Source organism: Tamandua tetradactyla, chromosome 11 (genome assembly GCF_023851605.1).
Source record: "Tamandua tetradactyla isolate mTamTet1 chromosome 11, mTamTet1.pri, whole genome shotgun sequence".
In the NCBI taxonomy this organism is placed as follows: domain Eukaryota; kingdom Metazoa; phylum Chordata; class Mammalia; order Pilosa; family Myrmecophagidae; genus Tamandua; species Tamandua tetradactyla.
In genome coordinates this window covers 67,539,170-67,564,949 of record NC_135337.1, presented here as the reverse complement: position 1 = coordinate 67,564,949, position 25,780 = coordinate 67,539,170, and the positions used below count along the sequence as shown (strand labels likewise).

The following is a 25,780-nucleotide window of genomic DNA, read 5'->3' as shown; positions in this document are numbered from 1 at the left end:
CATTATTGAATGTGGTATATTGAAGTCTCCTACTATTAATGTAGAATCATCCATTTTCCTCTTCAAATCTGTCAATATTTACTTCATATATTTTGAGGCTTTGCCATTAGGTGCATATATATTTAATTGTAACATCTTTTGTTGAATTGACCACTCTATCAGTGTAAAGTGACCTTCTTTGCCTCTTCTAAGTTTTCTACTTAAAGCCTATTAGTATAGCTATCATAGCTTTCTTTTGTTTGCTATTTGCATGGTATATTTTTTCCATCCTTTCACTTTCAGCTTATCTGTGTCTTTGAATTTAAGGTGAGTCTCTTATACACGGTGTATTAGCTAGGCTATGCTTTTTTATCCATTCTGCCAAGCTCTGTCTTTTGACTGGAAAGTTTAATCCATTTATAATTAGTCACTACTTGTAGAGAGCCGCTTTCCGGGTTTGGCCTAGTGGACACGCTGCAGCCTGCTCTAGAGTTCCCCCCGCCCATCGAGTGAGCCAAGATGGCGCTCACATCCTGCTTTTGCAAATGACGCACACGCCCACCAACCCTATCTTCCAATCACCTCTGTATACGTGGCACTAACCTATTGGGTTTGGGCACAGTATATAAGAGGTTACCCGGACGGGGTGGGCGGAGACGACCCACAGGGAGCCGTGCCTGACGGCCGCATAGAGGTCGCTCCCCCGCGGGATATTCAGTCCCGCGCGGAACCTGTAACAGAGAATGCAAGCTTAACTCCAGTAAAGGTCTGTGCTTACAACTGCTACGTGTCTTGGATCTGTGTTTCTCACCAGCGCGGATTTGTCTGCGTCTGTCTCTGTCTCTCCTCATTGTCTCACCCGCCGGCCGGGGGATCAGAAGCCGAACGAGACGGCTGCCGACAAGTGGTGGCCCGTACGGGGAACCCTTCTGCTGCCTTTCCCCGAGCTGGTGAGGACGCGCATCCTGAGTTCGCGGCGGACTTTCCACGCCTGATCACCGTGGGAAGGTGAGTGCTTCTTATTACGTGAGAGTTAAGGGCTGTGGGCGTTCAGGTAGCCCCAGTGACTCGGAAGAGCTCTCCGAGTGATTAAAGACAGTGCCGACTGCAAGCATGGGGCAGTCAGGAAGTTCACCTTTGTTAGCTCCCTTAAAGACCCTTTTAGCGGACGGCTCCTGTGAAAGTGAGCCGCCCACTTGCAAGCCGCCAGAGTCAGACATTAGTTCGGACGACTCTGACTCGGAGTCAGATAGTAATGAGACCGAGGGTGCAGACGCGCCTCCGCTGATCGATTGGGGGAGGCCCCCTGTCTCACCCACGCAGCCTTCCGCTCCGCCAGCGCCTGCTGCAGGGGCGCGGTGGCCTCCGGTGAATGGTTTTGGTGATCTCGCCAAAAACCCTCACCACGGGCTCCCTCTGGTGGCCGAATCAGGTAATTACAGTGGCCCTCCTTTGCGAGACCCGGAACCCCTTACAGGCTGGTCGGGGGAGGGGCAGTTACAGCCGTACCCCCCGCCTGCGTACGCGAGCCCTCGAGACCTTACGTCACCAAGTGATGGAGGGAGACATTTCTGGAAATGGAACCCCTTTTCAGCCTTTAGACCTTTCGGTATGATGGGTGGTTGCCAGCCGCTTAAGCCAGAACCAGTCTCAGAGATGTACCCGGTTATTATCAATCCCCAAGGTAATAACCAGTATGAGCCATATGATTACAAAATTTTAAAGGAATTGAGGCAGGCTGTCCATCAGTATGGCCCCAATGCCCCTTATACCCTGAACATGATTGAAAACCTCTCCGCCCTGAATCATACACCCGCAGATATTTTTCAGCTGGCCCATGCTTGTTTACCACAGGGCCGGTATATAGATTGGAAAGCATGGTTTGAGGAGCTAGCTGAGGAACAAGCCGCAAAAAACGCAGCGGGGAGACATGGCGGGTGGAATGCAGATATGCTATTGGGGAAAGGTGCCCACTCCCAGAATCAAACAGGGTTCCCTCAAGAAGTCTACGCCCAGATTTTCCGCTGTTTCGTAGGAGCCTGGAAAAAGCTGACAGGTGAGGGAGAGGCTCAAGCCTCACTCAGCAACATACATCAGGGCCCCACAGAACCCTTCGTGGATTTTGTAGCCAAAATGCAAACTGCGGCTGAGAGAATTTTCTCAGATCCAGGAGTGGCAGAGACTGTAGTTAAACAAATGATATTTGAGCAGTGCAACAAGGAATGTAAAGTTATCCTAGCACAAAACAGAGGGAAAAGCTTGACAGAATGGGTTCGGCTCTGCAGGGATGCTGGTAGCCCGTTAACTAATGCAGGTCTAGCTGCCATGCTAGCCAGCTCCTTACAAGTAGCTGCAAAGAAATCCAAAGACCTAGGAACAAAGCCAAGAGGATGTTATCATTGTGGCCAGTTGGGACACATTAAGAGAAACTGTCCCAATAAAGGCCAACCACCTGCCACTCAACAGTTTGGTAGACCATATGCGGCAACCAGGCTATGTGGCCGTTGCCACAAGGGACCCCATCGCGCAGAAGACTGTAGGTCAGCCTTCAATGCGCAGGGTGTGCACCTTTCTGGCCGTCCTGAACAGGACCCAAAAAACGGGCAGAGGGGGTCCACCCTTTCGGTGGACCCCCCTGCATGCCATCCGGCGACACAACACCCGTCCAAATTCGCGCATCCCCTGGATCAGCAGGACTGGACCTCTGTGCCACCTCCAGGCTTGTACTGACCCCCTCCATGGGTGTCCAGTTGATAGGGACCTCCTTTAAAGGGCCCTTACCAACGAAGACTGTTGGGCTTATAATAGGGAGGGCATCCACAGCCCTGAAAGGACTAACAGTCATACCAGGCGTTGTAGATTCAGATTTCACAGGTTACGCCCAAGTTATGGTACAATCTCAGCAAGGTACTCTGGTCATTGCAAAAGGTGATAAGCTGGCACAGCTCTTGCTCTTACCCAGCTTACATACATTCTTTCCGAGTAGACCCAGACAGAGAAGAGATAAGGGATTTGGGTCTTCTGGAGAAGTTTTTGAGGGCCTCCATATGTCTCTGGAGTCTCGACCCATGCTGACTATTAAGGTACAAGGCAGATCCTTCCTGGGCCTGCTAGATACCGGGGCCGATCGATCAATTATAAGACAACAAGACTGGCCCTCCACCTGGCCGACGTGCAAGGCGGAGGACACCATTAGAGGAATAGGCCAGGTCTCAGCACCCATGCTGAGTGCCACTGCCCTCCACTGGGCAGATGAAGAAGGACATCAAGGCAGTTTTCAACCTTATGTACTACCCTTGCCTGTGTCCTTATGGGGAAGAGACATTCTAGCCCAGATGGATGTTACATTGACCAGTAACTGCTCTCTGGCCTCTAAGCATCTCTTAAAAGGAATGGGATATGTCCCTGGCAAAGGCTTAGGAGCCTCATTGCAGGGACACACCATGCCCGTACAGACTGCTTCCAATTTTAATAGACTAGGCCTGGGTTTTTCCTAGGGGCCACTGAGGGGAGACTCCCACCCACACCTATAAAACTAAAGTGGAAGACCAGTACCCCAGTGTGGGTGCCTCAGTGGCCCTTACCAAAAGAAAAGCTGTCAGCATTGCATACTCTAGTGTCTATACAGCTAAAAGAGAGCCATATCATTCCCTCCACATCGCCTTGGAACACACCCGTATTTGTCATAAAGAAAAAATCAGGCAGATGGAGATTGTTACATGATTTAAGAACCATCAATAACTGTATGGAGCCTTTAGGACCTGTTCAAATGGGGTTACCCCTCCTCTCAGCTTTGCCAGAACACTGGCCCATTATCATCCTAGATCTTAAGGATTGCTTCTTTTCCATCCCACTTCACCCTGAAGATACTCCAAAATTTGCTTTTACTGTGCCCTCTCTTAACCAAGAGGAGCCCTGTCAACGCTTCGAGTGGACGGTCCTGCCCCAGGGCATGACTAATAGTCCTACCATGTGCCAGCTGTATGTTGCTACAAAGCTAGCTAGCACTCGGCAGCAGTTCCCCCAAGTGAAAATCATCCATTATATGGATGACATTCTCTTAGCCCATAAAGACACAGATCTTCTTAAAACAGCTTTATCACATTTAGTCCTTAGTCTTAGAGAAGCCAACCTGGAAGTGGCCCCTGAAAAAATCCAGATGACAGAAATTACCACCTTCCTGGGGGCAAAAATCATGCCTCAGCATGTTTCCCCCCAAAAAGTGTCTCTCAGAGTAGATGACATACATACCCTTAATGATCTGCAAAAGCTTATGGGAGATATCAATTGGGTTCGTCCGTACTTAAAGATCACCAATGCCAAATTAACACCTTTGTTTGATTTGCTAAAAGGAGATTCAGACCTACACTCGCCCCGGTGTCTCACCCCAGAGGCGAGGCAAGCACTACGTCAGGTAGAACAGGCGCTCAGTAGTGCTGCTTTAAAAAGAATAGACCCCCAAAAGCCATTCGAAGCCTGCTTACTGCCAACAAAACTACAGCCCACGGCAGTGCTATGGCAACAGGGACCATTACTCTGGGTCCACCCTGGAATTTCCCCTAAGAAAAGTTTAGAGCATTTTCCTACAGCAATTGCAGAGTTGGCATTGGAGGCCATCAAGAAGGCCATACAGCATTTTGGCCAACAGCCTAAGTACCTCAGAGTACCTTACTCTTCTCAGCAACTTGAGATACTTACTGGATGTATAGATCAGTGGGCCATCCTCCGATGTACCTTTTCGGGAGAAATTGATAACCAATACCCAAAAGATCCCCTCTTACAATTCGTCACCCGTCACCCAGTAATCTTTCCTAAGGTAACTTCATCTAAGCCACTAGTGAACGCCCTCACCGTGTACACGGACGGTTCCAGCTCCGGTTCAGGAGCATATTGCGTAGAAGGAGGTTCTCCTAAAACTGTGTTCTTCCAACCACAGAGACCTCAATGGGTAGAATTACAGGTCATTATTACAGTCCTGAAAGAAATTACCGATCCCCTAAATATTATATCTGATTCGATTTATGTCGTAAATTCTGTAAATATTTTAGAGACGGTGGGCATTATAAAATATTCCTCCTCAGTAAGACCATTCTTTATCAAACTTCAAGAGACAATATGTGCCAGACAACATCCTTTCTACATAACTCACATTAGAGCGCACACAGGCCTGCCAGGCCCCATGGCACAGGGAAATCACGTAGTGGATGTGGCCACTCGACAGCCACATATCTTCCCTGCGCTGACACCGTGTCAACAGGCCCAAGAGTTTCATACTAAATTTCATGTCAATGCAAGCACCTTAGTCAGACAGTTTCACATACCGCGTGCAGCTGCCAGAGATATAGTCAGAGCCTGCAATAATTGTGCAGAACAGAGGGTAGTCCCTTCAGTTGGAGTTAACCCTAAAGGTCTCATCCCGGGAGACATTTGGCAAATGGATGTCACCCATCACTCAGAGTATGGTAAAGTTAAATACCTGCATGTGTCAGTGGATACTTGTTCTCAAGTTTTATTTGCCTCTGCCGAATCAGGAGAAAGAGTCCACCAAGTAATTGCACACTGCCTTGCCGCTTGGGCAGCTTGGGGTAAGCCGAAAATATTAAAAACAGATAACGGACCTGCTTACACCAGCAAAGCCTTCCAAAGATTTTGTGCAAATATGGAAGTGCAATTAAAACATGGTATCCCTTACAACCCTCAAGGGCAAGGAATCATTGAAAGAGCACACAGGTCTCTTAAAGACTTGCTCAAAAAACAGAAAGGGGGAATAGGCCACGGCCTGTCCCCGAAGGCTCAACTGTCTGTAGCCTTATTTACATATAATTTTTTAAATGAAAATGCACAAGGAATGACACCTGCCCTACAGCACACCACTCCGAGTCCTCCACATAGAGGTCTAGTCCGTTGGAAGGATGTCCTGTCAGGACAATGGCAAGGCCCTGACCCAGTGCTCAGCTGGGCCAGAGGCTCTGTTTGTGTTTTTCCCCAGGAGCCAGGACGTCAACCAGTGTGGGTTCCGGAAAGACTGGTGAGAACCGTGACATCGCCCGAGGAGGCCACGGAGCTGTTGCCTAAAAAACCAACAAGCCTTCAACCTGAACCATCAGATCAGGCCTCCAACTCTGCTGATGACGGCGGCGACTGACGAGATAGCAACGAAAGCGCCGGTCACCCTTCGATTGTTTAGAAGGGGGACCAGTTTTAATAACCCCCGTTGCCTTCGACCTTTCCAAACTGGGCGAGACTGTACAAAGTCTGTGGAACCGAGTCACCTCTTGGTTCTCTTGGCCCAATTTGACTACTTGGATTCTCGTGGCAGTGGGACTATTAGTGGGCTTAGTCACTGTTAAATGTTTGTTAGAACGCTTGTTCCAGACACAGCAGCAACTACGTGTTTCTACCATGTTAGCTATGTCTTCCCAGTCAAATGTGGGTGTGCGTCCCTCCTCGATAGATAGCCCGTCTGAATCACCTGGGGCAAAGCTCTTGTCAGCAAGGTTTGTTGCAGGCTCCCTGGCCACTACCCGTGTTTAGCTAGGCACCAGAGGCTGTTAATTTTGCGCGCCTAGCCGCCTCGACGGTGGAGCTGCGGCCGCAGTCCTGGCCAGACTGGGCTTGGCTCTAGCCATTGCACCGAGGCCTCCGCAGCGTTTCCTATGCCCTGGCTGTCGCTCTCATAATCCCCGCTTGACCCAGTTGCGAGGCGAAGCACTGCAGGGAGGAGTCACGTGGTATCCAGTTCACGGACTCTCCGGTCTCTATATGAGGTGAGCATTCTGGTCGGTGCCAGAGGCTCCGTCGTGTGATGACGCGAGCCTAGTCCAGACTCCCCAAAGCACCAAACTATGTTGTGAGCCACTCAGGCCCACGGGAGCACCATCATCAATAGAGACACTGGGTACAAGAATACGGTCTACGGACCATGCCTCTTATAAAAACAAAAAGGGGGAGATGTAGAGAGCCGCTTTCCGGGTTTGGCCTAGTGGACACGCTGCAGCCTGCTCTAGAGTTCCCCCCGCCCATCGAGTGAGCCAAGATGGCGCTCACATCCTGCTTTTGCAAATGACGCACACGCCCACCAACCCTATCTTCCAATCACCTCTGTATACGTGGCACTAACCTATTGGGTTTGGGCACAGTATATAAGAGGTTACCCGGACGGGGTGGGCGGAGACGACCCACAGGGAGCCGTGCCTGACGGCCGCATAGAGGTCGCTCCCCCGCGGGATATTCAGTCCCGCGCGGAACCTGTAACAGAGAATGCAAGCTTAACTCCAGTAAAGGTCTGTGCTTACAACTGCTACGTGTCTTGGATCTGTGTTTCTCACCAGCGCGGATTTGTCTGCGTCTGTCTCTCTCTCCCTCCTGTTCCCTCCGCCGGCCGGGGACCAGAAGCTGAGCTAGAAGTCGCAGACAACTACTGATAGTGCAGAACTTTTATTGCTGTTTTTCTACATGGTTTTGTAAATCTTATGCCTTTTTTGCTCCTCAATTATTCCATTAATACTTACTTTCATATTTACTTGATTTTTTGTTTTATGCCATTTTCAGTTTCCTCTCATTTCTTTCTGCATGTATTTTTCATGTATTTTCTTTGTGCTTACCAAGAGACTAAAATTGACATCTTAAATCTATAACAATTGCATATGATTGATAGCAACTTGACTTCAATAGCATGCACCTATCCTGGACCTATACCCCTCTGTCATCCTGCCTTTTTGTTGAACTTGTTACAAATTTTATCTTTATACATTTTATTTCCCAAATCATAGATTTACCATTACTATTTATGCATTTGCATTTTGGAAACTATAAGAAGTTAAAAGAGGAGTCACATACCAAAAAATACAATAACACTGGCATTTATAACTACCCGCATAGTTACTTTTACCAGGGCCTTTATTTATTTCTTTCACTCCAATCTACATCTAGTGTCCTGTCTTTCAGTTTGAAGACTTCTCTTAGCTTTGCCTGTAGAGAAAGTGTCCTGGTGACAAACACCCTAGATGCTTATCTGGGAATGTCTTCATTTCTCCCTCATTTCTAAGAGATAGCTTTAGTGGATATGAAATCTTGGTTGGCAATTATTTTCTCTTGGCACTTTAAGTATTTTACTCATTGCCTTCTTGCTACCATGGTTTCTGCTAAGAAATCAGAACTTAATCTTATTGGGACTCATTTGTTGTGCATGGCCCGTTGCTTTTCTCTTGCAGCTTTCAGAGCTCTCTCATTGTCCTCGCATTGGATAGTTTGACTGCTTTGTATCTGGGTATGTCTCTCTTCAAGTCTATCCTTTTGGGGGTTCATTTGGATTCTTGGATGTGCATATTCCCAACTTTTGCTAACTTTGGAAGTTTTCTATCATTATTTCTTTGACTATTCCTTCTGCCCCTTTCTCTCTCTCTCTTTCTCTCTCTCTCTCTCCTCATTCTGGGACTCCCATAATATATACATTGGTATGCTTGATGCTGTCCTACAGGTCTGTTAGGCTATTTTTTGCTTCTGTCTCTGCTCCTTAGCCTGGCTTATTTCAATTTTCTTGTGTTCCAGTTCTCTGCCAGCTCCAATCTGCTGTTGAAATGCTATGGGGAATTTTTCAGTTCACTTCAACTCCAGTAGTTCTGTTTGGCGTTCAAAAAAATTCTCTTCCCTTATTGAGATTTTCATATCATTCATTCATTGTTTTCCTAATTTCCTTTAGTTCTTTCTCCATTCTTTCCTTCATCTCTTGATCATACTGAGGATAATTGTTTTCAAGTCTTTGTCCATTATGTCCATAATCTGGTTATCTTCAGTAATATTTTCCGGATTTTTATCTGTCTTTGGATGGGCCACCACTTCCTGTTTTTTGTTTGCCTTGTAATCTTTTGCTGCACACTATATGTTTTAATATTTTAAAGTGTTAACTCTAGAATTTAATCCCTGAACTGTCTGTTTCTTGTCTTTGTATCCCACTAGTAATATGGCAGAGATTTCCTTGACAGCCAGAATCTAACAAAACCAAAAGTCATTGCAAAAAGCACCTGCAAAAAGCACCTTACACAATTTTGAAAATTGGCTTTGCATTGGCTTTGCAGGCACTCTGCTTAAGGGGTCAGCCCACCTACCAAGATCAGCCTGAGGTGAATGCACTGTAGTGTCTTCCTTATCTCTTCTGAGTCTTTGTCTTGTCCTGGACTTGTGCTTACTAGTGCCCTAAGTAGTTCCCCTGTGTACAGGAAATCGAATGCTCCCTCCACTCCCTAGGAAACAGACCTTCCCCATCTCCACAGTGCTGTGCTATAGGACTTAAAGTAGGTAAGCTTTTGCCCCAGGCATTTTGATTTAATGGCTTCTTCTATACTTTAACTGGCCCATTTCTTATATCACTTTAACGGCCCCAAGCTGGAGGGCAAACTCTGGGAGTCAACCCTGAGAGGAGTCTCTTAGGTCAGTCTTCCCAAGACAGAGACCCACTAGGGGAACTCAAGCTGGATCTGTGCTGTGCTGGGGAGGGCAGTGAGGATGACAGGATCTTCTTCGATGACTCTCTGAAGCCGTGTTTTCTTGCTTCAGCACTTTCCCGTTGATTTCAGACCTTTAACTGTTTTCCATAGTTTTGAGGAAAGATACAGTTTTTAAGAATTCTCTGCTGCTCTTTCCCAAGGAAGTTGAACAGTAGCTGCCACAGAGCTGACCCCCAGTGCTCTGATGTAGCTGATCAAAAGTAGTGCTCACTGATCTGACGGCACTGCCCTGGACCTTGGGGATCTAGGTCTTTCTATCCCACCCTGGCACTAGCAAGCTGCCCCAGGTGCACAAGTTCTGTACCCCATTGCTATCTGCCCTGAGGCTGGGGATTGGGGACCATAGCCACTGTATGGAAGGCGAAATTTACTGGAATTTACCATCCTCTTCCTCCTGCTTTTCCCTGGAGACTGCACGGTGTTCTAGTAGACTCCAGAGTTTCAAAATAATTGCTTCAAACTGTTTCTGCCAGTTCATTAGCTATTCCATTGGAGGGATTGATTCCTGGAGCTTCCTACTCCACCGTCTTCCCGCAATTCTCTCTCTTGCTTTTTAATAATACAGGTAAATGAACTGTATAATTGAGACTCAAATGTTCCCTTTAGAGAACCTCCATAGGTGAACAGCTCTTAAGCCATCACCCCACTTTCTAATCTAGGTGGTGGTATTGGATACATGCTGCTTTTGACTGCCCAGCATTTCCCCCTTTGGGGGCCGCCCCTCTTCCAGCCTGTCTGTCCAGTGGCACTGTCACTCAGCACAAGGACAGCCATAGGAATGGGTGTGTGATCAAGATCTGACCAGCCTCGAGTCTCCATCCCACTGACTGACAAGAGGTGGGTCCATGGCCCAGTTGAAGCTGGAGTCTTTGCCTAGGCTGCACTTGTGAACATGAAGGTTGAAATTCTTTTCTTTTCCACTGAGCTTGCTAAACTTGGAGAACGTGACCATAGGACCCTTATGGATAAAGCCTCTGTGGAATGAAGCCCAGAGAAGTGGACAGCTGGCTGAATGGGAGGGACTTCTACAGCCCCTGGACGCTGGCTACTGCAGTGCTGGTCCTCTCTCGTCCTTCCTGTGAATGACCCAGGAAATGGACCTGTTCCCTTTATTGTTCAAGCTAACTTCCTCCTTAAGTTGACTTGGAACCAAAGAACTTTAACTCATCACTGGTGTTCTCCACTCTTTCAGAAGCCATTTAGTTCCACTAAGGAGTTTGAACTTTATTAGGGAAAGAAGCAGAGAACATTTTGATCAGGAATAGAAGATGATCAAAATCACCATTTAAGAAGCTAAATGTGGAAAGACTATATAGGATAAATTATAAAGGATTTATGTTGGAATGGGAATGAGAGACACTGGATTTATGTGCTGTGTTGTCCAGACGTACAAAGATTGGGCTCAGTTGAAGTGGTAGGCAATGAATGGACACGCTATTGTAAAGGAAGAATTTTCGGAACTTGCTGCCTAATTGTTGTTTTCCCCTTTGTTTGACTTTCTTTGCTTGAGAAAAAGATTTTGTATAGTAAGGATGCAGAGAGAGATTTCTTGGAAACAAACTCCAACCACATTTTTTTTTACAAAATTAGATCCTAAGTATATACCCAAAAGAACTGAAAGCAGGTGTTCAAACAAAAACCTGTACACAAGTGTCGTAACAGCAAAATTCGTAATAGCCAATAGATGGAAACCACCCAAATATCCATCAGTGGATGAGTGGATAAACAAAATAGAATGCATCCATACAATGGAAATTATTCAGCCATAAAAAGAAATGAAGAATTAATGTTTACTACATCTTAGATGAACCTCAAAAGCACAATACTGAGTGAAGGAAGCCAGACTTGAAAGGTCATATATTATATGATTCTATTTATGTGAAAAATCCAGAATAAACAAATCCGTAAGGACAGAAAGCAGATTACTGGTTTCCACGGACTAAGAGGAGAGGGAACTGGGCAGTAACTTCTTCCTGGGTGCAGGGCTTGTGTGGGGTGATGAAAATGTTTGGGAAGTTGATACAGGTGGTGTTTGCACAATATTATGAACGCACTGAACGTCTCTGAGTGGTGTGCCTTAAAATGGTTAATTTTATAGCACATGAACTTTGCCTCAGCACTAATGCTAACAAAATTAATTAAACAGCTCTATTCAGGCCATAGGGAGAGGAGTTCCTAATCATCTCAGCTGATTTTTCCCAGAGCATTCCTCACTCAGAATTACTTCCTGACAAGCAAAGCATCTATAAATTTAAATAAACTGAAAACCGGACCCTGGTGCCAAAAGGATGAGATCATGATTGCTGACAGATCTGGAGCACGCACTGGTGATCCAATGAGTGGGCACATGGGCCAAGGTTCAGGATCGGTCCTCGCTAGGTCATATACTCTTCTTCAACCTAGAAGCATCAGAATCACCAGAGAGAGACAGGGGACGCGTCAGCATAACAGACTCCTTTCTGCCTAGCGAGATCATCCTGCAGCCTCCACCAGGGCGCTGACTTCAGTTGGCTGAGCCCTGCAGACCCCTAAGCCCTCAGGAAATGCCCCTGGTGTAAGTGGCGTCAATGAACACAGGTATTTCAGGGTGACCAGCCAACCCAAGGCCCAGGACTGAGGGGTTCCCTAAACATTGTAAAGTTTTAACAGTAAAGCTGGGACCAATACTGGACAAACCAGCACTTGATCACCCTAAGAATTAAATAGAAACCCTGGGGTGAAACACAAACAACAACAGCAAAAAGCCATGTCCCTCTAAATTTTTCAATTTGCTCTCAAGTTTAGCAAAAGGTGAATCTTAACCTCTTCCAGCTTCTTGGGGTCCTTAAGGTCTAGACTTATTTCTCCTGGTAATAGGTGCCCTGTTCGGATAGAATTCTACCTATATAACAGAATGCACAGACAATTCTCAGCTCTGACTATAAAGTAACCAACACTGAAAGAAACAGCTAGCAAACTACTGAAAAGAAGATGGCAAGTCTGAATTTGGGGAAAATAAATCTGCCTTTTTTCTTTTTTGAAACATGCAAATGCATTATTTTCAGTTATGTACATTTCAAGCATCATAATGTTGATTACTCAGATTAGCATTTCTCTTACTCAGCAGAAAGAGTGAACTGCTTCGGTGAACAGATTAAAATTATGTTTTTGGCAACTCAATTGTTTTTAAGTAAATGGATCCTTCTAAAATACTTGGGGAAGCTTGGAAAGGCATCAACTGAGTATTGAGTCTCAGAGGATAACTTCCCTTTTTAAGGTGGTTCTGTTCATCAGCAAAGGATAGAAGTCAACAACAGAGAGCTGTCCACGTGCACTTGGCTATGATTGATGACAAAGCAATGCCGCAGGGAATGAACCTATTTTATTTAGGAATCCTGGTGCCCTTCAGCTTTTTCCCTAGGAGGCAACCTGAAAGTAGCTCCAAAGCATTCGAAGCTGCCATGGCTACCCTGAGTCCTAAAAATAGATTACAGTGGATGCTGGAGACACACGATTGCAATAACCCCAAAGATTTGTGGCATACCAATGACTAGTAGAAGAAAATGATGTTGTTCATATGATACGCAGTTTTCCTATTAACAATTTCAACCAATGAACAATGTTGGGACCAGCTCTCAAGTTGTTAATTAGATGCCTATCAAAGTAATCAACCATGTAGCCCCTTTCAAGAGTCAAATATTTCCAAGAAAAACTCTGGTTTTAGATTGATCCCTTTAATGCATCTAGAATGTGTCTCCACCCTGCCATTCCCTGACCCTCCTCATAACTCAGATATTTGCTCAGGCAAGTGCTTTAAAGAGCCCCATTGTTAAAATAAATAAATAAATAAATTCAAAATAGACTGCAAGAATAAACTGGCTCTTATTCTATTACAATTTTTCAAAAAGTAAAATTAAACAGAGGCATCTTGACTAATCTATGCTTGAGTTTATTCATAATTTGGTGCCATGCGCCCCAAGCTGACAACCCCCTTTGGCCTGGAGGGGAAAGGGGCTTTAAGAAACTCATCCTGTGAGATGGAACCAACAGAGTAACCACAGATGCCAAGGTCTGCTGTGGGCAGTGGGTCCCGCTACTCACCATGCCTTCCTTGGGCCAGCAGCGACGAGAACTTTGGAGAGCTTGCCAGAAATGGATGTGCCCAGGAGCCTCCAGCCCCACTGGATCACCTCCTGTCCACTGAGGTCTTGCAGGCCCATTACAGTTGGAGAAGCCCTGGACAAGGAAACAGAGCCATGGACCTAAGCCCAGATTCACCTCTATGGGTGTTATCTAGAATCAGGCCAATCACTGGCTTAGGTCATTGTCAGAAGCCTTGCTTCCTCAAACTCTGTCCAAGCACTTGATTTCAAGATTGCAGGTGGTGATTTACTCAGCAGTACCATTGTTTACTTCAAGTCTTAAGGGCAGGAAGAAATTTCACTTGAACCAGGGATGCCAGAGGTGATAGAGGGAAGTAGGGCCAATTCTTTCTTAGGCTCCTGGGACTCAGGATAAGTCACCACCTCTTGGTTTTATTAGCGACAAAGACCACATCTGTGTAAGGCTGTTTCCTTGGCAAAGCACTTCTAATGTCCATTATCTTTACTGATTGGTGACCCCAGCACTATGAGAAAATGAAGTATAATTGGCATTTTATTCTTCATCAGTAACCCAATTTTCTGTTTTCCCCCAACCAACATTGTTTCTCATTTCCCCAACGGGTTGCTTAGTTTTGGATTTACTGCTTGGACCCAGTTTGGTGGTTTGACTCAGAATACCTTATCGGGCCTCTTTTTTTCATTCAACAAATAAGAATCCCACATCCCTAGCGGCCCCTAGATAAGGCATACACTGAAAATCCAGTGGAAGAGAAACCACAAATTTGGAGGATATATTTACATTTCCTATCATTGAGACAGTACAAATTCAAACATCTATCAGCTTTCCTGAAGTTTAACCTTGGGAAGCAATTATTTCAGCAAAGAAAAACTATCTATTATACATGGCCCTGATAATCTTTGTCCCTCCCGTTAAGAAGAGTTACTTTCAGCAGTTCATCATAACTCTATCTTCTGACCATTAGTCTAATAGTAATGTTCTGGCCTTTTCTGTAAATTGCAAAACATGGTAGGCAATTTTCCAGAATAAAAGTAAGCAAATTTCTGTAGGATTTATATCGTTCTCTCCTATCTATTTACATACCAATGTAAGTGTTTTCCTTTAAAAAAAAAAAAGGCTGGAGAGCAAACTCAAGGCTGCTGTAAATATCCCTTTCTGCCGAAGTGAAAGGCTGGGATATTATGTCATTTTCTTCACTATATAGGGGCTACATTAGTCTTTCTAAAAAAAGGGAGCTCCACATATTTGAGACAAATTTTGCTGCACTCTGAATGATATGTGTGCTTTTTATGTTTATGAAACTACCATCCAGCGAAAAATAGCAGCCTAATATTTTGACATGAAGGTCATTTGAAAGTTTTACTGCCTACAAGCCTGATCCATTTTGTTGACAAAAGACTCTCCTAGGGCTCTTTAAGATGCCCCAGGCTGCTCAGCTTTCTCTGAGTCTGCCTTTTCTGTCCCCTCCTCTTCACCTCCTCCCACCAGACTAATTAGCAGCTCATTAAGGCTGTCCTAATGAATTATGTTACAGCATTAAGGAAGAGTTGGGGACAAATGTCTGCAGAAGTGAAGGGGACATGGAGGGGGGGGCAAGCCAGGCAGCCACCAAGCCATCCGCATGGCACTGAAGGCCAATGGGTTGGGGCCAGGGTCTCTCTCTCTCTCTCTCTCTCTTTCTCTCAGCCCCTCTCCACAAATATTTCAGCCAAAATGCATTTCTGATTGATATAAAAGTGCTCCTGGGAGTAGTTGGCGTCCTGCTGTTCTTTACCTTCACAGGCCCAGAAGTTCTGCAGAAGGCTGTGCATTCCCTGCGCTGGGGCTGGCTGCGGGAGCAGGGCTGGGAGAGGGGAGGCAGGGGACACCAGGGCCTTCCAGGGTGCTTTGAGCAGGCCAGAGCCTGCAGGGAGGGGTTTCCTGCCGCGGGGGCCGAGCACTAATGTTGGGGGGTGGGGAAGTACCAACTCAGTGGGGCTCGGCCTCTGTAAGATGCACACACCTACAGAGGCACATTTCCTCCTTGCCGATTTGATTCTTTGGGGTGCCCCAGAAACGAAGATCAAGATGTCCCCGTATTTCTTCCGCCTTAAGGACACAGAAATCGTTGCTGCCCTGAGAACAAAGATGGCCTTTTTCCGCTTCACTTGGCCCTAGCATAACATTAGCGACACCAAAACGCCCCAGGCGTGGCTCCAAACCAAATCACATCCTGCAACCATGTTGAAAATCCGAATGACTAGAGAGCAAAGTGTGATACGTTTTCAAATGCCAAATGCATTTGAAAGGGCTTGGTTTCTAAAAAATTACTTCCCGTGCCTACAGAATTGCAGCAGGGATATCGATCATAAAGATAGTACTTCCTTATTTCCATAGAAATCAAGCCTTCTATTAACCATTTCTAAAAGCTAAATAAATAACCATCACGCTTATAAAACCACATGACAAGCCTCTGACGATTTCTTTTTTTTTTTTTTTTTATAATTACAATGATGTTGTTTTTCTGTATATAGCCCCAAAGCACCGTCCAACTGAGCCAACAAAGCAACAACACTCATGGGGCCTCTTCAGCCTCTAATGAGGCAATCACCTTGGGGGTGCAAGTACACAGTGAATTAATTATCATATTTGGCAAAGAATCCTTTGAAGCTAAAGAGATAATAGAGTTGATGAATATCACTCTATCTATGGACTTTTGAAACTATTTTGCTGTCGTTGTTGTTAAATGATGCTTTTCTGCTTTTCTCAAACACAAGCAAAAATTCACAGTAGGGAAAAAGAAGTTAATTTCACAAGGAATGCCCATTTTAATGGCCTAGTTACCTCTACCAGAGTGTAAATCCATGCTTTTGGGAGCTCCCTAAGTTCACATGCAGATGCCAAAACCTTTTAAGCAGCATAGGGAATTTCAGTCATGTCTCTGAAAAAGAACCCATGGATAACTTGGGAGCTGCTTTGCCAATTAAGAACTGCCGAGAACCAGATATCTCATTCACAAATCCTTGGCTTTCTTGATTCACTTGTTGGACTCAATGCAAAGGTTTTCTGGAGAATACGTTTATCCTGCATTTCACAACTTTTTCTCTGATAACTTTGATAACAGTAAAAGGCAAGGCCTTACACAGTGATCATAGAGGAAACATACTTTAAATGTTGGGAGGGAAGTTGCCTACGATTGGAGCAAGAGAAGACAGAGAACATAAAGATAGAGCTGTGTGCAAATTACTCTCTTTATCCAAAAATTAATTCGTCAGCATGGGGTTGGAAGAACGTCTTTTCCTAGAAATATTCAAAAGATAGGCAGACATCCAACCATATGCTTAAAATAGCTATAGTATGGTCCTTTCTAAGGAAATGGAGACGTAAGAATGTCTTAAACGACTCAGAACCTACTACATGCTAGACATTAGGCCGAATGATTTCATTCTCACTGTAGCCTAGTGATGTGGCGATCGCCACTTTACAGGAGGGAAAACTGAGGCCTGGGACTCCTCTGCTGCCTGCAGTCACAATGGCAAATGGCAGGGCACATTGCAAACAAGGACATCCTGGCACTGCAGTTTCACTTCTCACCTGGGCCTCATCAGATGCCTGGTCCAGCCCTGACACTGCCTTTCAGGACTGGGCCAGTGCGTTTTATCCAGGGCAATGCATTGGGCATCCACTCTGTGCCAGGTGTTGAGATGGGAGGTTCTCTCTGCAGGTGCGGACCTGGAGAAAGGTGAGAGCCTGTAGAGCCAAAGCAACATGGGGGACCAAGCCAGCAGCACAGATTAGCGTCCTGCCTCCTCTGAGCAAATCAGAGTCTGAAGAGGCTGCAGGGGGAGCGGGCTCAGGCAAAGTGGTCTTGGTCTGGGCCTGGGCAGGAGGACAGATGCCCAGGAGCCAGAAGCAGTAAAAATGTAAACTCGTCCTCTCCGGACCTGTTCTGCTCTTCCATGGCACCCTAGTTGCCTCTGGCAGATGCTTTGTGAGTCTCAGAGTGGGTAAGGTGGGGTGGAGGCAGTTTGGGGCTGGGATTTTCTGTCTGGTTGTCTTCTCAAGTCAACTGAAGGCACAGAGAAGAGCGTCCGAGGGGCGGGAGGAGACACATGTCAGCCCCCCAGGAGCCGTTCTGCTCCACCTTGGGAATGACAGCTGCCACCGGGCAGCACGCAGCAGGAAGGGACCCGGGCGGGCTGGGCAGGCTCCTATCTCCAGTGCCATCAGCAGCGCCTGGCAGCTGGGGAGATACATTTAGACAAAGCAGCCGGCAATCGCCGATAACAAGCCCCTCAAATGTCAGGCGCCACAAAGGACAGCATTGATTGCTGCTGCACAAGCCCCCCTTCCTCTTTCTTTAACAGCCACTTTTTTTCTTTCTTTCTTTCTTTCCTTTTCAATACAGCAAAGCCCCTGGCCAGAATAATCTGCCCGTGGAAAAGGCCATTGTGCCTGTCCACGTATTGTGTTATTTGCTAAATGGAATTTATCAACATTTCTCCAAGTCCCTTTGCTTCCCGGCTGCCTCCTCTTGAGTCTGATTTCTGTCGACCGCAGGGTCCTCCCTCCCAGGAGTCCATCTCCCAGGCACAGAGATGACATCTGAGCGCTTGCCTCCTGGCCCGAGAGGACGATCTTTCGGAGCAAAACCCGGAGAGGAGAGAAGGTAGTTAAGGAAATTAGCACATAGAGCTCTGGACTCAGCATGAGCAAACTGGACAAAACCCAGGGGAGGACTGCTGTGTTGGAGAGATGCTTGCTGCTAATAAACCGGTCCTCCCTTCCCACTGAGCAAATGTCTTTTCTGTGCAAGAAGCTACCTGTCAAATCCCTTAGAAGAGCTATGAAAGGATACAGAGACGGGAAAGGGGGAGAATAATGGCAACAGCAGGGCCAGCCTGACATACTACCAGGTCCAACCCTCAAATCTACCATCAGAGTCATCCTTTAATTGGCCAAAGATGTGGATAATTATGCAAATTCCAATGCCCCTAGATGGAAACGAGTATTAGCATGTAACAAGTTCAACCACAGTGGGTTTCTTGCTTTGTTTTCAATTTTCGTTTTTGTTCTTTTGAGTTCCCTACATATGGCAAAAAATTGATGTGCAGTTATTCCAGAATTGTTTTGCTGAAATAAATGACTCCCATATTGAATGCTTGCTCTTTCATTACTGGTTTGTATTGCTTATCCAACATGACACCCTTTCTGGTGATGCAGGAGCCTCTAAGGGGGGGACATGATAATATGCATTATTAGTTTGCTCTTAAGAGCTAGTAGTGAATAGCACAGTGCTATTTCTGTCCTGGAAATAGTTCAAAATAGTTGCTTTGGGATAAAAATAGGAGTTAGGCATTAGAAAATCAACTTCAGAAGATTCCTATAGTAAGAAAGTTCACTCTGAAAGCAAAAGACAGAGAACCCCAAACAAAATGAGCTATCAAGTACATCAGCATGCAAAGGGCCCAACCATTTCTAATAAGAATGTACAACAATGAGTAGGAGGTATAGGAAGCAGAAAAATGGCCCCCAAAGATGTCCATGGCCTAGTCCCCAGAAACTGTGAACATGTTTGGTTACATGGAAAACAAGAATTAGGGTTGCAAATCAGAGAACCTTAAAGTAGAGAGCCTATTGTGGATTATTCAGGTGGGCCCAACGTCATCACAAAGATCCTCAAATATGGAAGACCAAAGTGAAAGAATAGGGCAGTGGAATGCAGTGTGTTGTGAGAAGGGCACATTCAAAGCTGCTGCAGCTGGTTTTGAAGATGGAGCAAGGGGCCACAAGCAAAGGAATGTGGGCAGCCTCTAGAAGATGGAAGCAACAAGAAACAGATTCTTCCCCAGAGCCTCCAGAAAGAGCACAGCTCTGCCTATGTCTCAACATTAGCTCAGTAAGACCCATGTTGGAATGTAAAGACAATAAATCTATGTGGTTTCCTACCTCTAAGCTTGTGGAATTTTGTAACAGCAGTAATAGAAAACCAGAAGGAGAGCTACTCTTTATTGAGTGTTCACAACATGTTCATAATGAGCTAAACACTTCACTTCCATTGACTCGCTCAGTCCTTACAACAATCATATGAGGTGGACATGATTATGATTCCCATTGGCACATTTAAATATCTGATTTCAAAGCTCCTGCTTCTATCCAATTACGCTCTACTTGAGAATAAAAAGTTTAATGCGATTGTAGAATTGTGCAAAGCATTCAACTGAATTATTAATCATTGTTTAGAAATTTTTAATTTTATAAATGAAATCAACAGCCTGAAGAGTACATCTGTGTTTTATTGAAAAAACACGTCAACTGTCTCAACCAGCCATGCATTATTTGAGATTTCCTAGATGAGTTTGTGGAATTACCTTCCATGTGACATTTGCAATGGATTCCTCCAACAGTGCTTTCAGACTAAATCAAATTTGACACTTATAATGGCCGAAGAAAAGTTTCTCCCTAATGATAATACATCGCTGCATCTCAGAGAAATCAAAGGTGATATTTGTAATAGAAATGCTGTCTGTAACATGAAGGCTGTGACTCCTTCTCATGGAATCACTAGACCACAAGACGTCATGGTTCATGGCACTTGCAGATCTATTCAAGGATACAAAGCCCAGCAGAGGCTACACCCATGCAGCTTGCCCACTCAAGGATGGGAAGACAGTTTCTGCAAGAAACATCTTGTTATGCTCTTCAGAATCCTTCAGGAATATATCCCAGGCACATGTCATTAGGATATCTTGATTCTCAGTGACAATAAAGCATAACAATTACATTCTACCATCGTAGAGGCAGTCAACCATCCACCAATGATTTGCGATTCCCCTCAGAGGGTAAAACTGCTGTGAGCAAGTGAATACCCAGGAAAGGATCACATTTTTCTGTTCCTCCTGCATCTATTTGGGACCATGGTACTAGTTCTTACCAATGGATTATAAGCAGAAATGGTGCGTGTCTTTTCTAGGCTGAATGAAGGCACTAATGTGCCATCACTGCTCTTTCTGACTCTTTCCAGAGTGAACATGGAAGCCACAGAAAAAAGAAAACGAAACCATAATGATTCATGGGATCCCTGAATCACTATATGGAAGACCATCTACTGGGCATCCTGCCGGATATTATATATACAATAATTCCACACTGCCAAGCCACAAAAATTTCGGAGTTTATCTGTTATAAGAGGTAACCCTACCATAATTAAAACACACATTCCAATGGCCAATGGAGGCATGTTATAGTTTTTGGCCTTGACCACAGTACTAATAAGTACCTGGGAGGCAGAAATGAAAGGTAGACATTCATTTTCATGTGTAGGACATAGTAGTAAAATATTTCTTCACAATAGTGTCTCACTAGGCCTTTCGCCAAAGTCATTAAGGCCAACAGTCTTTAGAGCTCAGAATTGTGTCTATTGGCCTGGAATTGACTCTGACACAAGAAAGATTTTAAAGGTGCGTGTCCTATGACTCACCCAAAGAATCAATATTGATTTTGCAGGATCTTTTCAGAGGAAGAACATCTTGCTTGAAGAAGATACTTTCCTTAAAAAGGCTCAAAATGCTCCTAATATCAACTCAGAAACATGCTACACACACACACGCACACACAAATTACAGTTTTGCGTGTATTATTTGCGACACATAGATTGGGAAAAAATGATAGTTTTTTTTCAATGAATCTTCATATACCTTAGCTAAACTTTAGGATATTGTGGCTAAAAAAAACATTTTAAGAGTTATCATTGCACCAAAATACCCTCCAGCAAGTAGTTAGGCTGAAAAGATAATGTGGATAATCGAGCACATTGTTGAAGGACATTGAACACTGGCCTTTAAAAGTCTCCAGTGAGCCAAAAGGAGGGAGGGAGGCTCTCCCTCGACTGGAAGACTGGCTTAGTAGTGAATGTCCTTACCCACCATACCCAGCACAGTAAGGCTGATGTCTGCCACCTTGGGAGAAACGTCTCTATTCTAACGAAACTCTCAGATAAGAACCTCAGGCTCAGGGTCAGAGGTCCTGATTCTTCCACTGCCTCCACCTGGGTAGAGTGTTTGCCATGTACCAGACCATAGTTAAGTCTTACACTTGAGGTCTCCAAGTCCTCTCGTATAACACTCAGAGCATGCCAGGGAGTGAGCGAGTAGAGGAACTCTTCCATCCAGGATCCGTGCAGAGACTAATGTGCCTTCACCACTCTCCCCTTCCACAGTGAGCATGGAAGCCGCATGTGAAAGGTAATGGAGCCCTACTAGGGGCTCTTGAATTGCTATGTGAAGACTGCCACCAGCTCCACACTTTCCAGGTGGTTGCTGTTTTCCCAACTCCCACCTCAATTCATTGGAACTGGGTAAGCACCGTTAAGACTACTGTTGGGTCAAATTCTCTCATGTTGTCATTTTTGTTTATCAAAAGTGGGCAAATAATTATTTGCAATTGCCAAAAGATGGAACCAACAGTTAGTGCCCATCAACAGACAAGTGGATCAACAAAATGTGGTAAGTACATACAATGGGATATTATGCAGCAGTAGGAAGAAATGAGGTCCTGAAGCACATGACAACATGATGAACCTTGAGGACATAATGTTGAATGAAATAAGTCACACACAGAAGGATAGATGCTGTATGATTTCACTAATATGAACCTCCTGGAAAATGTAAACTCAGAGTCTTAAAATGCAGAATATAAGGGACCTAGAGAAAGACAGAAGCAAGAGAAGGCGGAGCAGTTACCTAATATGAACAGACTAGTTGATGAGGTTGAACTTAAATGTATGGGAACAGAAGGAGCTGATGGTAGTTCAATAGTGGGTTTATAAGTAATAGTGCCATATTGAAAGTGAATGTGATTGAAAGGGGTTGTTTTGAGCCATGCACCTCACTGATTAGCACTACAAATATAAGTAAGTTCTTGCATGAACTACTTCAAAAGTAGTTTGACACTTGTACAAAGAGTATAAGGAGTATATGGGAAAACTACTTATTGCATGCTAAGGTTTGTATTTAACAGGAATACATGACTATACCACAACAATACCAGAGGTAAATAATTGGTGGGGGAGAGTAAGAGTTAAGGGGAGTTTTGGATTTCTCTTTGGTGTGGGTGTGTCTGTCATTTTTCTCTTTGGAGCAATGAAAATTGTCTAAAATTGAGAGTAAGGATGATTGTATAACTAAATGAAGATACTGTGAAGAATTGACTTTTATTTTGGGTAGAATATATGCTATATGAATATATCACAACAAAATCTGCAGATTCAAAATAAGTAAATAAATAGAAAGATTCAAGTGCTAGAGAAAGCGTGGAGAGGGAGGTATGCCTGTTCAATGCTGGTAGGGTAGCAGAAAGGGGCCACCCTGAAGGGTAACGTGGCGGATGCTCAGGAGGCTAAACATAGGGTTTCCATATGATTAAGTAATCCTGTTACTGGGAATATACTCAGAAGAGCTGAAAGTAGGGACTCTAAAATAGACATTTGTACATTGATGTTATGGTGGCATTTTTTCATGATGCCCAATATGTGGAGGTGGCCAAAGGGTACATTGACTGAGAAGTAAAAGGGCAAACTGTGGTACTACATATGATAGAATATCATGCAGCTATAGGAAGGAACCAAGTCAAGAAGCATGCAATGAGGTGAATAAACCATGAGCAAAATAAGTCAGAAACAAAAGGATTAACATAATATGGTCTCTTTTAGAAAATACTTATGAGAAAATTGGGGCCTAGAGTGTAAGCTGCTACAGCAGTCACATTTATTCCTGAGCTTTAAGTCTTACTTCTAAATTCTGAGATGCTGCGCTATATGTTGTTCTAGTTTGCTAGCTGCTGGAATGCAATATACCAGAAATGGAATGGCTTTTAAAGGGGGAATTTAATGAGTTGCTAGTTTACAGTTCCAAGGCCTAGAAAATGTCCCAATTAAAACACGTCTATGGAAATGTCCAATCAAAGGCATCCAGGGAACGATACCTTGGTTCAAGAAGGCTGATGAAGTTCAGGGACTCTCTCTCAAATGAGAAGGCACATGGTGAACACAGTCAGGGCTTCTCTCTCAGCTGGAAGGGCACATGGCGAACATGGTACTGTCATCTGCTAGCTTTCTCTCCTGGCTTCCAGTTTCATGAAGCTCCCTGGGAGGCGTTTTCCTTCTTCATCTCCAAAGGTCGCTGGCTGGTGGACTCTCTGCTTTATGGTGCTGCTCTCTCTGAATCTCTCTCTCCAAAATGTTTCCTCTTTTATAGGACTTCAGAAACTAATCAAGACCCACTCAAATGGATGGAGATATGTCATCCCCTAATCCAGTTTAACAACCATTCTTAACTAAATCACAACATCCAGGGAGATGATCTCATCACAGTTTCAAACACACAGTATTGAATAGAGATTATTCTACCTTTATGAAATGGGATTTATACTAAAACATGGCTTTTCTTAGGGGGCATACTTCCTTTCAAACCAGCACATATGTGTATATAATCTAGTATTTTCCTGGAACTTTGAGTACCTGTGTGACACTTTAAGACTCAGAGTTGGAATTCTGCAGCTCTGAAAGTCAGCATTGCTACACACAGCAAAAATTAAGTCAAAAAAAAAGAGATCAGGCTTCAATTAGAAATAAAAATGAAGCCACTCGGTTGGGACTAAGGTAAATCAGAATACAGGGTAAAGGATGATATTGACGTATCTTAGAACTTCACCTACTGTATAAGACCAAAGGAAGACAGGTTTATTTTGTCTAAAACCTAAATTTTCTGTAGCACACAATCTAACTTAACCTGTCTGGCCAGTTCAGTTAAACAACTTAAACACATGGAGCCTAGAATTGGAATTGAGGTCTTACAATTCTGCATGGCTTAATTTAATACCCGGATACATCCCAGAGTATGTGGGGCAGATAATTAAAAGTATTGGCAAAGTCCATTGAGGGACTGGAGAAAAAATATGGAACTATTAAACTTTCCCATCTGGGAAATCCCTGATACTCTCTCAAACACGAGGAATTCCCAAGTTAATAAGCCAAGCTCTTGATCTTGAGGTTTGCTTTTATGAAACTTTTTCTAGAACAGAGAACTGAATCTACATATAATTATGCCTAAGAGTCACTTCCAGAGAACCTCTTTTGTTGTTCAGAAGAGGCCTTTCTCTGTCTAAGCCCAATTCTGGAAGTAAAATCATTACTCTCTCTCTTATGTGATGTCCAGAGGTGTAAGTCTCCCTGGTAGTGCAGGACATGTCTCCAAGGGATGAGCCTGGCCCTAGCACTGTGAGATCAATAATGCTTCCTTGTCCAAAAAAGTGGAAAAGAAATGTAACAAAACAAGGTATTAGTGGTTAAGAGAGTTCAAATAGAGTTGAAAGACTATTCTGGAGGTTACTCTTTACAAGCTTCAGATAGATATTGCTAATTGCCATGGTATGCCAAGTCCCAACCAATAGTATTTCTGTAAACCATAAATTCTCATAAATTCCAGTATTCCTGTACAACGAAGAATACCCAAGGCTTTATCTGAGACTTTATAAAACTTTCACTGACAAAGTTTATTTTTCAGAAACCTAAAACCTCCCAATGGTTCCTAGGCCAGATAAGCCCTGACACCCAGAGTTACCTGTCTCTCCAAGAGCATCAACCAGTTGCATCTCCCTACGCCATAATGCCGACACCTCTGCTCAACATGAAGAAGGTAGAATGGTCATTGCCCAAATATTCTCTAAGACTGGAAGAAGGATCAAAGGAGAAGGAGGAGCTGTAATAGAGAAGACAGGATTTAACAAATGAGTATGACTACTGAATCACTATATTGATATTTCCTTTTAGTCTCCAGCAGCTAGAAGGAAATACCCAAAATTGTAAAACTGTAACCTATATCATATATTAAAATTTGTTCTATAACTACTTGTTAAAATGTACTCTGAAATTTCCCACTTTTTTGTACATATGTTTTATTTTGCAATAAAAAATGTTTTAAAAAATGGGCAAGCATGAGTAATTTCAGATGCTCCAACTAAATTTAGTGCAAGACATTTACAAACTAGTAAGGTACATAAGAGACTGTCATGACAACAGCCACAGCTCATTGAATTCCTGCTTCAGCACACTGTGCTGTGTGCCACACATACAGTTTCTCTAGCACCTATGGCAACTTCTGGAAGCCAAGTGTCATTTCCATTTTTGTAGGGAGTTTACAACTTGCCTTGTAGTCAAC

The 25,780-nt window shown here is 44.3% G+C and overlaps 1 long non-coding RNA gene across 1 annotated transcript; it reads left to right on the top strand.

The window, feature by feature from the left end:
- The first annotated feature begins 881 nt into the window (after window positions 1–881).
- On the top strand, window positions 882–7,280 carry LOC143650246 (uncharacterized). Its single transcript, XR_013159457.1, has 2 exons — window positions 882–987; window positions 5,969–7,280. It is a non-coding gene; the product is annotated as an uncharacterized LOC143650246 (long non-coding RNA).
- Window positions 7,281–25,780: the final 18,500 nt, after the last annotated feature.